Below are 13,101 nucleotides of genomic sequence, written 5' to 3'. Positions count from 1 at the left end.
TTCCTACCTGAAGGACAGGAGTTCACACCAGTGGACTGATGGGTAAACCTTTTGGGGTTCTTAGCATTTAGCTTCATGCCCATACTTTCCAGGAGACACAGACTCATGCGTGAACGTGCTTGCACATGTACACTTGTAAACCAGCATTGCTCTGTGGGAAAATTCATGAGCCAGTAATTGTGTGCACACATACTCATGCATACGGGCACAAGTGCACACAAGCTCCAGGCTAACAAACTTGTGCTTGTAGTGGCTGTGGGTGGCTCTTGGCTGTCCAGCAATAGCAATCCCATTGTTTTCATTAATTAGTGGCACCACCTAGTGGTGATACTAAATAATCAGGTTTGTATTCTGACCCACTCCACAAGGCACCTGTCTAAAGTTAGAGTCCTCATTGTTGTTTACAGGTCATAACTTGGACCTATATATTTAATGCCCCTCCCTCCTAAACTCCAACCGAAATGTTCAAAGAAGTAAATATGGGAAAATACTATTCCACATTGGCATTCCGTAGTCATATTATCAGCCCAGAAACTTTCAGGAATTTGTACAAACTATAATGCAAATAGAACTAGACTGATGGATGTATTGCTGAGGAAAGGGCATTCTTAAGAAGTAATGGGCAATATGCCCCAGAAGAGCCTCTCTGACACCTTATATTAGCCAGGCATGGTGAGGTTGGCACAGCAGGAAACAAACTGGGTGCCTGTGGGAACTGCACCCGTGTCTGCTGGCAGAGCAGGTGGTCACGGCTCAGCCCACCTTTTGGTTTGAACAGAAAAGCAGGGACCTTGGCCAAAGGGTTCCTAACATGGGCACTCACGCCAGTTAGAGAAGGGAGATATTCCTCCAGCTAACTCTGGGCCACCTCAGCAAACACTGAAAAGAAGTCGTCAGTATCAGCAACAAACTCCTCTCCTCTTCTCAGGAGCTTTCCAAGCTAAACTATAAGCAATCGTCATTTTTCTTCCTTTCTCCATTGTCTGGAAACCAATATACTTGAAAATGATCCACATAATCTTGTATAGTACCCATTTTGAATCCCAGTTCCAAACATAGATCTATTTCTTTCTGTAAAGATGAGCAAATAGTAAAAAATTACTCGACATATGAAAATATATAAGGTATTGTATCCTTACAAGGTTATTTTAATTCAAGTAATGGAGAAACATTTAAAAATCCCTAATTTATATTATAAATAAGATTCAACAGATCAATCCATATTGAATATGTGAAAATTTGCAAAACAGGATATTTTCCTTTATGATTTAAAAAACATAATTTTCAGATGCAGTGAAAGCAATAAATAACAATAGATTACAGAAAATCAAATCAGGAAAGCCTGCTTTGAGAAGAAAAAGAAGAGAAAAATCAAGTCTTTAGTTGAAAAGGCACCTTGAGCACTATGCAAACTATTTAGAAGGTCCAGACCATGGGAATAAGCAGATGGAATTTTAATAATAAAAAGATAAAGAAAATGATTGTACAAACAACAGGAGCTATTCAAACTGTTTCAAAGCATAAAGAGAGAGAGAAAGAAATCTCCCTTTCTTTTTAAGTTATGTAATTTATTTTATAAAACTAGAAGCTTGATCCCAAAACCTGGCAACCATACCATGGACAAATCTCAAAATTCTAAAAAATGTATTACATGTATATATTCCTAGCAGAACACTGAAAGACTAATACTCCATAAACAAGTAAAGCTTATTCTAGGAATGTTAGGGGGATTTGATATTTGTAAAAATCTATTGTTGTAATTAAATTGGTGAAAAAAAGGAAAGCCATATATCATCTCAATAGATTCCTGAGACATTTGATAAAATTCACTACTTATTCCCGGGTAAATATTATAAATGAACAAAAACAGAGAAATGTACTAGGATACTCTTAATATGATTAAAAGGGGAAAATCTCAAACCAGTAGCTAATATCATGATTTGTTTAAAGTAGGATTACAGGGTTTTTATTTTCTTCTCCATACATTTCCATATTTTCCAACTGCTCTATAATAAGCAAAATTAATTTTCTAGGCCAGGAAGAGATTGTGAAAGTTACATGAAGAATATATTCTTATATAACAAGTTCCACAAAGTTGAAAATTAAATAGGCTGCAGTCCATTTGTTTTCATTCTGATTGCTTTACTAGGAGAAAATTTGGCAAATAGAATACCTTTCAAATAGCTCATGTTCAAAGCATCTTGTCATCGCATTCCCACTATCAATTTCCCTAATTTTCTTTTTTTGGTAAAAGAAAAAAATATTTGCTTTAGGTATATAAGATATATATCTAAAATATGATCAGTGTGCTTTTTGAAAGGAAACTTTAAAATTTGAACTAGAAAACCTTTTTAACTTGAATGTACACTGTGGTTTGGTTGTAGAGGCAGCTGCTCTGTCACCTCCAAATTGTTTATTTTGTTTGTTTATTTTGTTTTGTTTGAATTTTTTTTAAAATTAAAGTTAATAGATCACAAGGAATGTTACATTAAAAAACATTTTTAAAAAAACATGAGGTTTCCATATAATCCCCTCCCCTCCCCCCACCGCATCATTTTTGTAAATTGTATTTTTTTGAAGATATATGCATCACAAAAAAAATGTTACGCTAAAAAATATAAGAGGTTCCTGTATACCCCCCACCCCACCCCCCACCCCACTCCTCCCACACCAACAACCTCCCTCATCATTGCGGCACACTCATCGCACTCGGTGAACACATTTTGGGGCACTGCTGCACTACACAAATAATAGTTTACCCTATAGTTCTCACTCTCCCCCAGTACATTCAGTGGATTATGGCAGGATATATAAAGTCCAGCATCTGACCCTGCAATATCATTAAGGACAATTCAAAATCCCAAAAATGCCCCCACATCACATCTCTTCTACCCTCTCCTTGCCCTCAGCAACTACTGTGGCCACTGTCTCCACCTCCATGCTAAAATTTATTCTATTACTAGTCACAATAGTTTTATAGTAGAATATCAGTAAGTCCACTCTAGTCCATATTTTATTCCTCCATTCTGTGGACCCTGGGATGGTGATGTCCTCTCCACCTCTGGATCAAGAGGGGGCTTAGATTCCACATGGATGATGGATGCAATTCCTCTGCTTACAGTTGTAGGCACTCTTGATTCCCTAGTGTGGTGGTTGATCACCTTCACCTCCCTGTTAGCTGACCTGGGTAAGACCAACGAACCACAGAGTAGGAGTCGCCACTCTGCTGAGGCTCAGCGCACAGCTGGCACATGGACAGTTCAGAGATTCAAGTCTCCTGAGTATGGACCATCCCTAGCACCAACCTCAGGTTCAGTAAAAGTGACAGAAGAGGCGTGTGTAGAAAAGTCACATCTGAGTCCAGCTCTGTCACACTCAGGAGCACAAATTCCAAAGTAGGGTCCTCTGACATGGGACAGAGCTCCAAATCCATCTGTCATGCCTATATACCCTGTGGTTCTCCATAGCCTTCAGGAGAACCAGTACCTAGGGTTGTATTGACTTTGGCTTTTTCTGGGGTCCTGCTTAGGTGTGCATAAGTACGGCCCCTCTGATGACCTCTCGACTCTTTTTGAAAGACTCTTAGCCATATCAACTCATTTGTCTTTGCCATTTTCCCCTTTTATTCAAGGTCAAAGACCAGTTTTTAACACGATCCAACACATAGGCTGAGATATTCTGCTAGTATATTTTGACCCTTTTATTCGAGGTCTCTTTCTAGTTGCTTCTCCAGTTAGTGATTGGTAGCAATCCCTCAGCACCAGGGAGGCTTATCCCCAGGAGTCATGTCCCATGTTGGGGGGAAGGTAATGCATTTACATACTGAGTTCAGCTTAGAGAGTGGCCACATTTGAGCAACATGGAGGCTCTTAGAAGGTAACTCTTAGGCACCCTACAGCTCTAGACCTAGTTCATATTTCAGGTACACAGGCTCCTAAGGATAATCATCAGTATCAAGGGCTCATTGTTGGACCATCCTTCCTTGTTGATCTTTGCCGTTGCACTTGGGGGATTATTGTTGTTCCATTGGGGAATGTGACAGAGCTCCCTGGGTGGGAACTCAGCATTCTCTCAGTTGACGTTTGTAACTCTAGCTACTATAAAAACACAAAACATATCCTAACATATTTAGGTTATCTGTATACATGCCCTGGACAACTCCCCACCACCCATATGCCTCCCATCAATAACACTCCACATCAGAGTTCCTCCCCTGCCATAGTTGAACCTCTCTGTGGTCCAAAACTTCTTCAACAATGAATCCTAATATATTGCCAAATTCAATTAATAGGAAATTGAAATACAGTGATGGGTTTAAAGTTTAGAAATAGAATACATAGTAATTTAGAAATACTAAAATAAAGTAAAAATAAATTGGTGTATTAATAAAATGAAAAATATTATAAAGCTTTGTTTCTAGTGTTTTGCCTTTCATCACTGTAATAGGTGTTGCCCTGTATGTACAGTCACAAGGTATTTTCATTTCTTCCTCAGTGTCTAACATCCTTTCTTTTTCTAATTTTTAATTGTGTCTTCAAAAAAGTTTTAGATCACAGTAATCCACATACACAATATAGGGGATTCCCAGATATCCAACATCAAACCCTTTTCCCCTTTCCCCAGCAATGATCTCTTTACATGTTCATGTTATATTTGCTGCAGCTGATGTACAAATTTTGAAACGTAGCTATCAAACATGGTTCCATTTTGGTTAACATTATTGTTTATATTTTAGACTGTACAAATTTCTAAATTTTTAGTTCCTTATGTTTTACATTATAGTTTACATTTTAGTTTATAGACTTTTATACACTTTAGATGTAAGTTGACATGTCCATCATTGCATGATCTTGTGGAGCACTTCCATTGCCCCCCAGTTGCCCTGCTTCCATCCATGCTATACCTCTCTCCCCCTCTCCTCAGGGCACACTGTGACATTCAATCTTCACTACTTGAGGAACCAAATTTACAGATCCTGCAACAATGTTGAGGGCTTGACATACTAGACTGCCCTAACTAATTGGGAACCAGCAATCCTCTCAAGAAACACAATTCCCTCTCTTTGGGAACATAGATCTCCCCAGGATGTGGGTACAGCTTCACACTCATTGTATGAGTCTCCATCCAATGATATAACACACTATGACAAAATGAGCACTCACATACTCCCTAGAAGCTTGCCCCTGTACGAGATGCCCGCCCCCCCCCCTTAAGCACCTTAAACATGTGATCCTTCCTTATTATATTTTCTAAAGAGTTTTCTCAACAATATAGCTTCAACCATATACCTGACATTCTCCCATATTCAATGGTTCCCCCCAGCACTCCCCCAAATTCCTTGGGTCATCTGACCCATCCTCCCAACCCTAGTCCCTCTCAAGCCCACAAAGCCCCACCCAAATGTATCCCTATACCCCCATCTTATCCCTTCCCTGTACAAATACTTACCTCCAGCTTATCATAGACTTCACCCATGTAGGCATCAGCTTGCAACCTTCCTCTCCCCCCCAAATTCCTTTAAGCCTATCTTCTAGTCTTTAGCTTTCTGAGATATCTCAGTTTGCTTGTTTCGTATCAGAGAGATCATGTAGTATTTGTCCTTCAATGCCTGGCTTGCTTCACTCTACATAAGGTCCTCAAGATTCATCCATGTTATCACATGTGTTTGTACTGTATTCCTTCTTATAGCTGCATAGTATTCCATTATATGTATATACCACATTTTATTTATCCATTCATCCATTGATGGCCATTTGGGTTGATTCCAACTTTTGGCAATAGTGTATAATGCTGCTATGAACATTGGTGCACATATATTGGTTTGTGTCCTTATTTTCAGATCGTCTGGGTATACACTCAGCAGTGGAAGTGCTGGGTCATATGGCAAATCTATAGCTAACTTTTTGAGAAACCACCAAACAGTCCTCCAGAATGGCTGGATCCTTCTGCATTCCCATCAGCAGAGGATGAGTGTTCCCATTCTTCCACATCCTCTCCAGCAGTTGTAGTCTTCTGTTTTTTTGATAGCTGCCGATCTTATGGGAGTAAGATGGTATATCATTGTAGTTTTGATTTCCATTTCCCTAATAGCTAGTGATTTTGAGCTTCTTTTCATGTGCTTTTTAGCCATTTGTATTTCTTCTTTGGAGAAGCATCTGTTCAAATCTTTTCCCCATTTTTTAAATGGGTTGTTTGTCTTTTTATTTTCAAGATATAGGAGTTCTTTATAAGTGCAGGATATAAGTCTCCTATCAGATATATGGTTACCAAATATTTTCTCCCATTGTGTAGGCTCTCTTTTCACTTTCATGACAAACTCCTTTGAGATGTTTGAGATGAAGGCTTTAATTTTGAGGAAGTCCCATTTATCTATTTGTTCTTTTGCTGCTCGTGCTTTGGGTGTGAAGTTCATGAACCCATTTCCTATTACAAGGTCCTGTAGATGCTTCCCTACTTTGCTTTCCAAGGTCTTTATGGTCTTGGCTCTTATATTTAGGTCTTTGATCCACCTTGAGTTGATTTTTGTATAAGGTGCGAGATGGTAATCCTCTTTCCTTCTTTTGCATATGGATATCCAATTCTCTAGACACCATTTGTTGAAGAGGCCATTCTCTTCCAGTTGAGTGGGCTTGGTGGCCTTGTCAAATATCAGATGACTGTATATATGAGGATCTATATCAGAGCTCTCAATTCGGTTCCATTGGTCATTGTGTCTACCTTGTGCCAATACCATGCCGTTTTCACTACTGTAGCTTTGTAGTATGTTTTGAAGTCCGGTAGTATGATTCTTCCAGTTTCATTTTTCTTTTTCAGTATGTCTTTGGCTATTCGGGGCCTCTTTGCTTTCCAAATAAATTTCATAGTTAGTTTTTCTAGTTCATTTAAAAATGCTGTGCTGATTGTTATTAGGATTGTATTGAATCTGTAGATCAGCTTTGGTAGTATAGACATCTTAATAATATTTAGTCTTCCTATCCGTGAACAGGGACTATTCTTCCATTTGTTTAGGTCTTCTTTGATTTCCTTGAACAGTGTTGTGTAGTTTTCTCTGTATAAGTCTTTTACATCTTTGGTCAAATTTATTCTTAGGTATTTGATTTTTTTATTTACTATTGTAAATGGTATTTGTTTCTTGATTTCCTCCTCAGATTGCTCATCATCAGTGTACAAAAATACTACTGAGTTTTGTGCATTGATCTTATACCCTGTGACTTTACTGAACTCATTTATAAGTTCTAGAAGCTTTGTTGTAGACTTCTCAGGGCTTTCTGTGTATAGGATCATGTCATCTGCAATTAGTGAAATTTTGACTTCTTCCTTTCCTATTTGGATTCCTTTTATATCTGGGTCTTGCCTCAGTGCTCGAGCAAATACTTCTAACACATTGTTAAACAGGAGGGGTGATAATGGGCATCATTGTCTTGTTCCTGATCTGAAAGGGAAAGATTTTAGGATTTCACCATTGTAAATGATGTTAGCTGTGGGTTTTTCATATACACCCTTTATTATGTTCAGAAAGTTTCCCTCTATTCCTGTCTTTGCAGTGTTTTTATCAAGAAAGGGTGCTGTATTTTGTCAAATGCTTTTTCTGCATCTATAGATATGGTCATGTGATTTTTTTCTTTCAATCTTTTATGTGATGTATTACATTAATTGATTTTCTTATGTTGAACCATCCTTGCATACCAGGAATGAAGCCCACTTGCTAGTGGTGTATAATTTGTTTAATGTGTTGTCGAATATGATTAGCAAGTATTTTGTTGAGGATTTTCACATCTAGGTTCATTAGAGTGATTGGTCTTCTGTAATTTTCCTTTCTTCTGGTGTCTTTGTTTGGCTTTGGTATTAGGTAATGTTGGAATCATAAAATGAATTAGGCAATGTTCCTTCTTTTTCAAGTTTTTGGAAGAGTTTAAGCAAAGTTGGTGTTATTTCTTTCTGGAATGCTTGGTAGAATTCACCTGTGAAGCCATCTGGCCCAGGGCTCTTCTTAGTTGGGAGGTTTTTAATGACTGATTCTATCTCTTTACTTGTGATTGGTTTGTTGAGATCATTGATTTCTTCTTTTGTCAATGTAGGCTGCTTATGTGTTTCTAGGAATTTGTCCATTTCCTCTAAATTGTCTTTCTTGTTGGAATACAGTTTTTCAAAGTATCCTCTTATGACAGTCTTTATTTCAGTGGGGCAAGTGGTGATATCACCCCTCCCATTTCTTATTTTGTTTATTTGCATCTTCTCTCTTTTTTACTTTGTTAGTCTAGCTAAGGGTTTGTCAATTTTATTGATCTTCTCAAAGAACCATCAGTTGGTTTTATATTTTTAAAGTGCTTTCCTATTTTCTATTTCATTTAGTTCTGCTCTGATCTTTGTTGTTTCTTTTCTTCTTTCTTCGGGGTTAGTTTGTTGTTTTTTTTACTAATTCCTCCAATTGTACAGTTAGTTCTTCAATTTTAGCTCTTTCTTCTCTTTTGATGTATGAATTTATGGCTATGAATTTCCCTCTCAGTACAGCTTTTGCTGCATCCCATAAGTTTTGATATGTTGTGTTATCATTTTCATGAGTTTCAAAGTAGTTATTGATTTCTGTTGAGATTTCCTCCTTGACCCACTATTTTTCTAAGAGTGTGTTGTTTAACTTCCATATCTTGGTGCCAAATCTGGGCCTCTGGCCCTTGCAGATTTCCAGCTTCACTCCACTGTGGTCAGAGAAATTATTTTGTATGATTTTGATCTTTCTGAATTCATTGAGACTTTCTTTGTGGCCTAGCATGTGGTCCATCTTGGAGAATGATCCATGTGCACTTGAGAAAAGTGTATATCCTGCTGTATTTGGGTGTAATGTCTGTATATGTCAATTAGGTCCAGAACCTCTAATATATTGTTCAAAGTCTTTGTTTCTTTATTGATTCTCTTTTGAAATGTTCTGTCCAATGGTGATAGTGGCATGTTAAAGTCCCCCACTACAATTGTAGAGGTATCTACTTCTTCACTTAGTTTCTCTAGTGTTTGCCTCACATATTTGGAGGCACTCTTGTTAGGGGCATAAATGTTTATGATTGTTCTTTGTTCTTGAAACATTATTCCTTTCACTAATATGTAGTGTCCATCTTTGTCTCTCACAACGATTTTGCATTTAAAATCTATTTTGTCTGATATTGCTATAGCTACACCTGCCCTTTTTTGGTTACTGTTTGCCTGTAAGATTGTTTTCCAGTCATTTACTTTCTTTTCTGTTTTTTGTTTTTGTTTTTTTGTTTGTTTGTTTTTTTCATTTTTTTCTCTATTTTCTTTTAAATGTTATATTCAAAAAATATGAGATCCCCATATAACCCCCACCCCACTCCACCCACGCCTCCCCTCCCACATCAACAAACTCTTCCATCATTGTGGCACATCCACTGCACCCAGTGAATACATTCTGGAGAACCGCTGCACCACATGGACAGGGGTCCACATTGTAGTACATACCCCCCCCCCCCCAGTCCAGCCAGTGGGCCATGACAGGACACACATCCATCCCTGCAGCACCACCTAGGACAACTCCAAATCCTGAAAATGCTCCCATACCATATCTCTTCTTCCCTCTCCCAAGCATCAGCAGCCACCGTGGCCACCCTCTCCACATCACTACTACAATTTCTTCCCTTACCAATCACAATATTTCCCCAGCAGAACACCAGTAAGTCCACTCTAATCCATACTCTATTCCTCCATCTTGTGGACCTGGGATGGCTATGTCCAGTCCCCCTCTACATCAAGAGGGGGTCATTCACTCTCAATCTCCTTGAATACCTGGGTCTAAGATGACTTTCTTGTAGACAACATATAGATTGGTCATATTTCTTTATCCAATCTTCCAATCTGTGTCTCTTAAGTTAAGATGAGTTTAATTCATTGACATTCAGTGCTATTACTTTTAAAGAATTACTTATATTAGCCATATTTTCTTTGGATTTACGTTGTCTTATGTTGTTTGATTTTTTTTTTCTCTTTTTGTAGTTTTAGTTGTTCTTACACTCTCCTCCAACTGTATCTCCTGTTTTTTTCTTTCCTCCTGCAGAACTCCCTTTAGTATTTCTTGTCAGCATACTCTCTTAGTTTCTGTTTATCTGTGAATATTTTGAAGTCCCCATCATTTTTGAATGCTAGCTTTGTTGGATAGAATATTCTTTGTTGGAAATTCTTTTCTTTTAGTACCTTGATTATGTCATACCACTGCCTTCTTGCCTCCATGGTTTCAGATGACAGATCAGCACTTAATCTTATTGAGCTTCCCTTGTATGTGATGATTCTCCTTTTTCTTGCTGCTTTTAGTATTTTCTCTTTGTCTTGTGCATTGGATAATTTGACAAGTATATGTCTTGGGGTTGACCTGTTGGGATTTATGCTGTTTGGGGTGCATTGTGCTTCCTGGACATGTACATGCATCTCTCTGAATAGGTTTGGGAAGTTTTCAGCCATTATTTCCTCCAACTGCCCTTCTGTCCCCTTTCCCTTCTCTTCTCCTTCTGGGGTGCCTATAATGCATATGTTTATGCATTTTGCATTGTCATTCAGGTCCCTAAGTCCCTGCTGAATTTTTCTATCTTTTTATCGATTAATTCTACTATCTGTTTGATTTCAGATGTACTGTCTTCCACATCACTAATTCTTTCCTCTGCCTCTTCTACTCTGCTGTTATTTGCTGAGAGTGTATTTTTGATCTCTTGGATTGTGCTATTGATCCCCATCATCTCTGTGATCTTTTTGTTTCATGGTTTTTAGTTTGTTCATTGGATTGGGCTATGATTTCCTGCTTATTGGTATGGTCTGTAGTTTTTTGTTGCTGTCTGGTTATCATTTTATCTTGTTGGATTTATTCTGTTGCATATCTTCTTCATCTAGTCTTGGGGTTTAATTAATTGTTGTTTTTGTGTGCGTGTCAAGTCTTCTCTTTGTCACTTTTTTCTTCTTATTCTATGTCCTTGTTGTTGGCTAAGCTCCCTTGAAGGAAAATATTAGGTCTATAGAAAGCAAAGGGGTAAGAAAAGAAAAATATAATAGTAGTATTTGTAGTGAATGTTAGCAGAAGAACCACGTGAGATCTAGGAGAATGGATATAGAACTCATGAAAGCTGTGTATAGTTATAACCGTAAAAAAGTGGGGTACCTATAATGAGATACTAAACTGAATATGGGGAGGAATATACTATGAATTAAAAGGTCAGAGTGATCAGGAGAGAGGGAAAAAGAAAAGAGAGGACAATAATATAAAGAGCGAATAAATGATAGAAAACAGATTAGAGGTATTAGAGATAAAAAGTTAAAAATATTGGGGGCTAAACAGAGAGAGATGGAATGTAAGAGAAACAATAAAGGATGGAGGAGAGAATGATGTAAAGGAAAGGGGATAGCATTGGTAGCCAAAATTAGGACATATAGAAAAGAGAAAATTGAGGATGAGGAAGCACAGCAAATAAGAAATGTTGCCTGCAGCACTAATACAAATAAAGAAAAAAGAAGAAAAAAAAGGAAAAAGAAAGAGAGAAGGAAAAAAAGCAGAGCAAGAAAAAGAGAAGGGAGAAAAAGGAAAAAGAAAATAAAGGGCGGTGGCAGGGATAAAGAGGAAGAAAAAACAAGAAAACAAACCAACAAAAAAGACCAGACAAGACCTCAGGCAGAGAATCCTCTTTGCAATTGAATAAACTGCTTAGGAGTCTGACCTTCTCTTTTTCTCCCTTCCTCACTTCCTTCTCTCCCAAGGCAGCAGGAAGGCTGCGTGAGGGCTCCTGTAGGAAATTCAAATGGGCCCCTGGTGAACCAACTCGCCTGAGAAAATAATGATTCTTAATTTCTTGAGAGAGCACCCACCCCTTGCCAGGAACCTTAAATATGCTATTGGAAGTCTTTAAAGCACGTCCTACTGTCCCTCTCCCTTAGGTGTGCTACAAGGCGGCTTGTTAATTTTCTGACTCCACCTTCTCCCAGACCAAGTTTCCTATCCCAGGGCATTTAGGTAAATCGCGTTCTCTCACCAGATTCATCTCTCCTCTCCTCCTAGGCTCTCCCCAAGTCAGCTGATATGCTCCTCCAAATTCAATAAAAGGAGGGGACCAGAAAATTGAACCTGCACTCCTTGGCCCCTCTGCACCTCCCACCTAAACTCTCCTACTCCCGGAATTAGTCCGAGACTGGAGGGTAGGGCAATGCTGGATTTCCAGGAATGCCAGGCTTGGGAAACAGAGGCCCGGGAGAATGTGGACTTGGGGTATGTAGGTCTGTGAAACATGGGCCACGGGGGTTCAGGGGACACAGGCTTGGGGTTCACGCGTTTGGGAAACACAGGGCTTGGAAACTCCGCCCCACGACCTGCAGTTCTCAGTGAACGCCGTGGCTTTTAGCCCTAGGGGTAAGGGATTTACCTTCCCACGGCTTCCGCGTTCAGTGTTAGAAACCCGCAGTTCTACCTTGAACAAGCACCAGTTCTGCTGCGGTCTCTCCAGATGGATGTCCAGACACCTCCCGCCCTGCAGGTTCCCGAAACAGCCTGCTCTGGCAGGACTCCGTCACCACACAGCCGGTCTTTTGTAAGAGAGATGACAACGGGGTACTTACTCAGATGTCACCTTGCCCCGCCTCCCAATATCGTAATTAATGGTGATAAAACAAAGGCATTCCCATTAAAATCAGGAACAAGACAAGAACACTTATTCCCATTACTTTTACTTAGCTTGGTACAATTAAATAAGAGCATAAAATAAGAGGTATATATATTGGAGATAATATGATTACATACCTAGAAAACTTAAAAGAATTTGCTGGAAAACTATTAAAACTAATAAGAGTTTAGTAAAAAGAAAGATAATTTAAAAATAAAAAAAACAAAAATCAGGGATTTTCTACATAACAGTAATAACTGTTGTCTAGTACTACCCAATTCGAAAATACAATGGAAAAAAATGTTGAAATTGGCAAAAAAATACAAAATTTCTAGGAATAAGCTTAATAAAAGATATGGAAAACCAATATGAAAAAAAAATGACATCATTTTACTGAGGACCTTGAAGGAAGACCTGACTCACTGAAGTGACCCATCCATCATGACTCTGAACGGAAAGAGAG

Source organism: Dasypus novemcinctus, chromosome 8, assembly GCF_030445035.2.
Source record: "Dasypus novemcinctus isolate mDasNov1 chromosome 8, mDasNov1.1.hap2, whole genome shotgun sequence".
In the NCBI taxonomy this organism is placed as follows: Eukaryota; Metazoa; Chordata; class Mammalia; order Cingulata; family Dasypodidae; genus Dasypus; species Dasypus novemcinctus.
The sequence above is the reverse complement of the archived record's forward strand: the minus strand, read 5'-3'. Positions refer to the sequence as shown.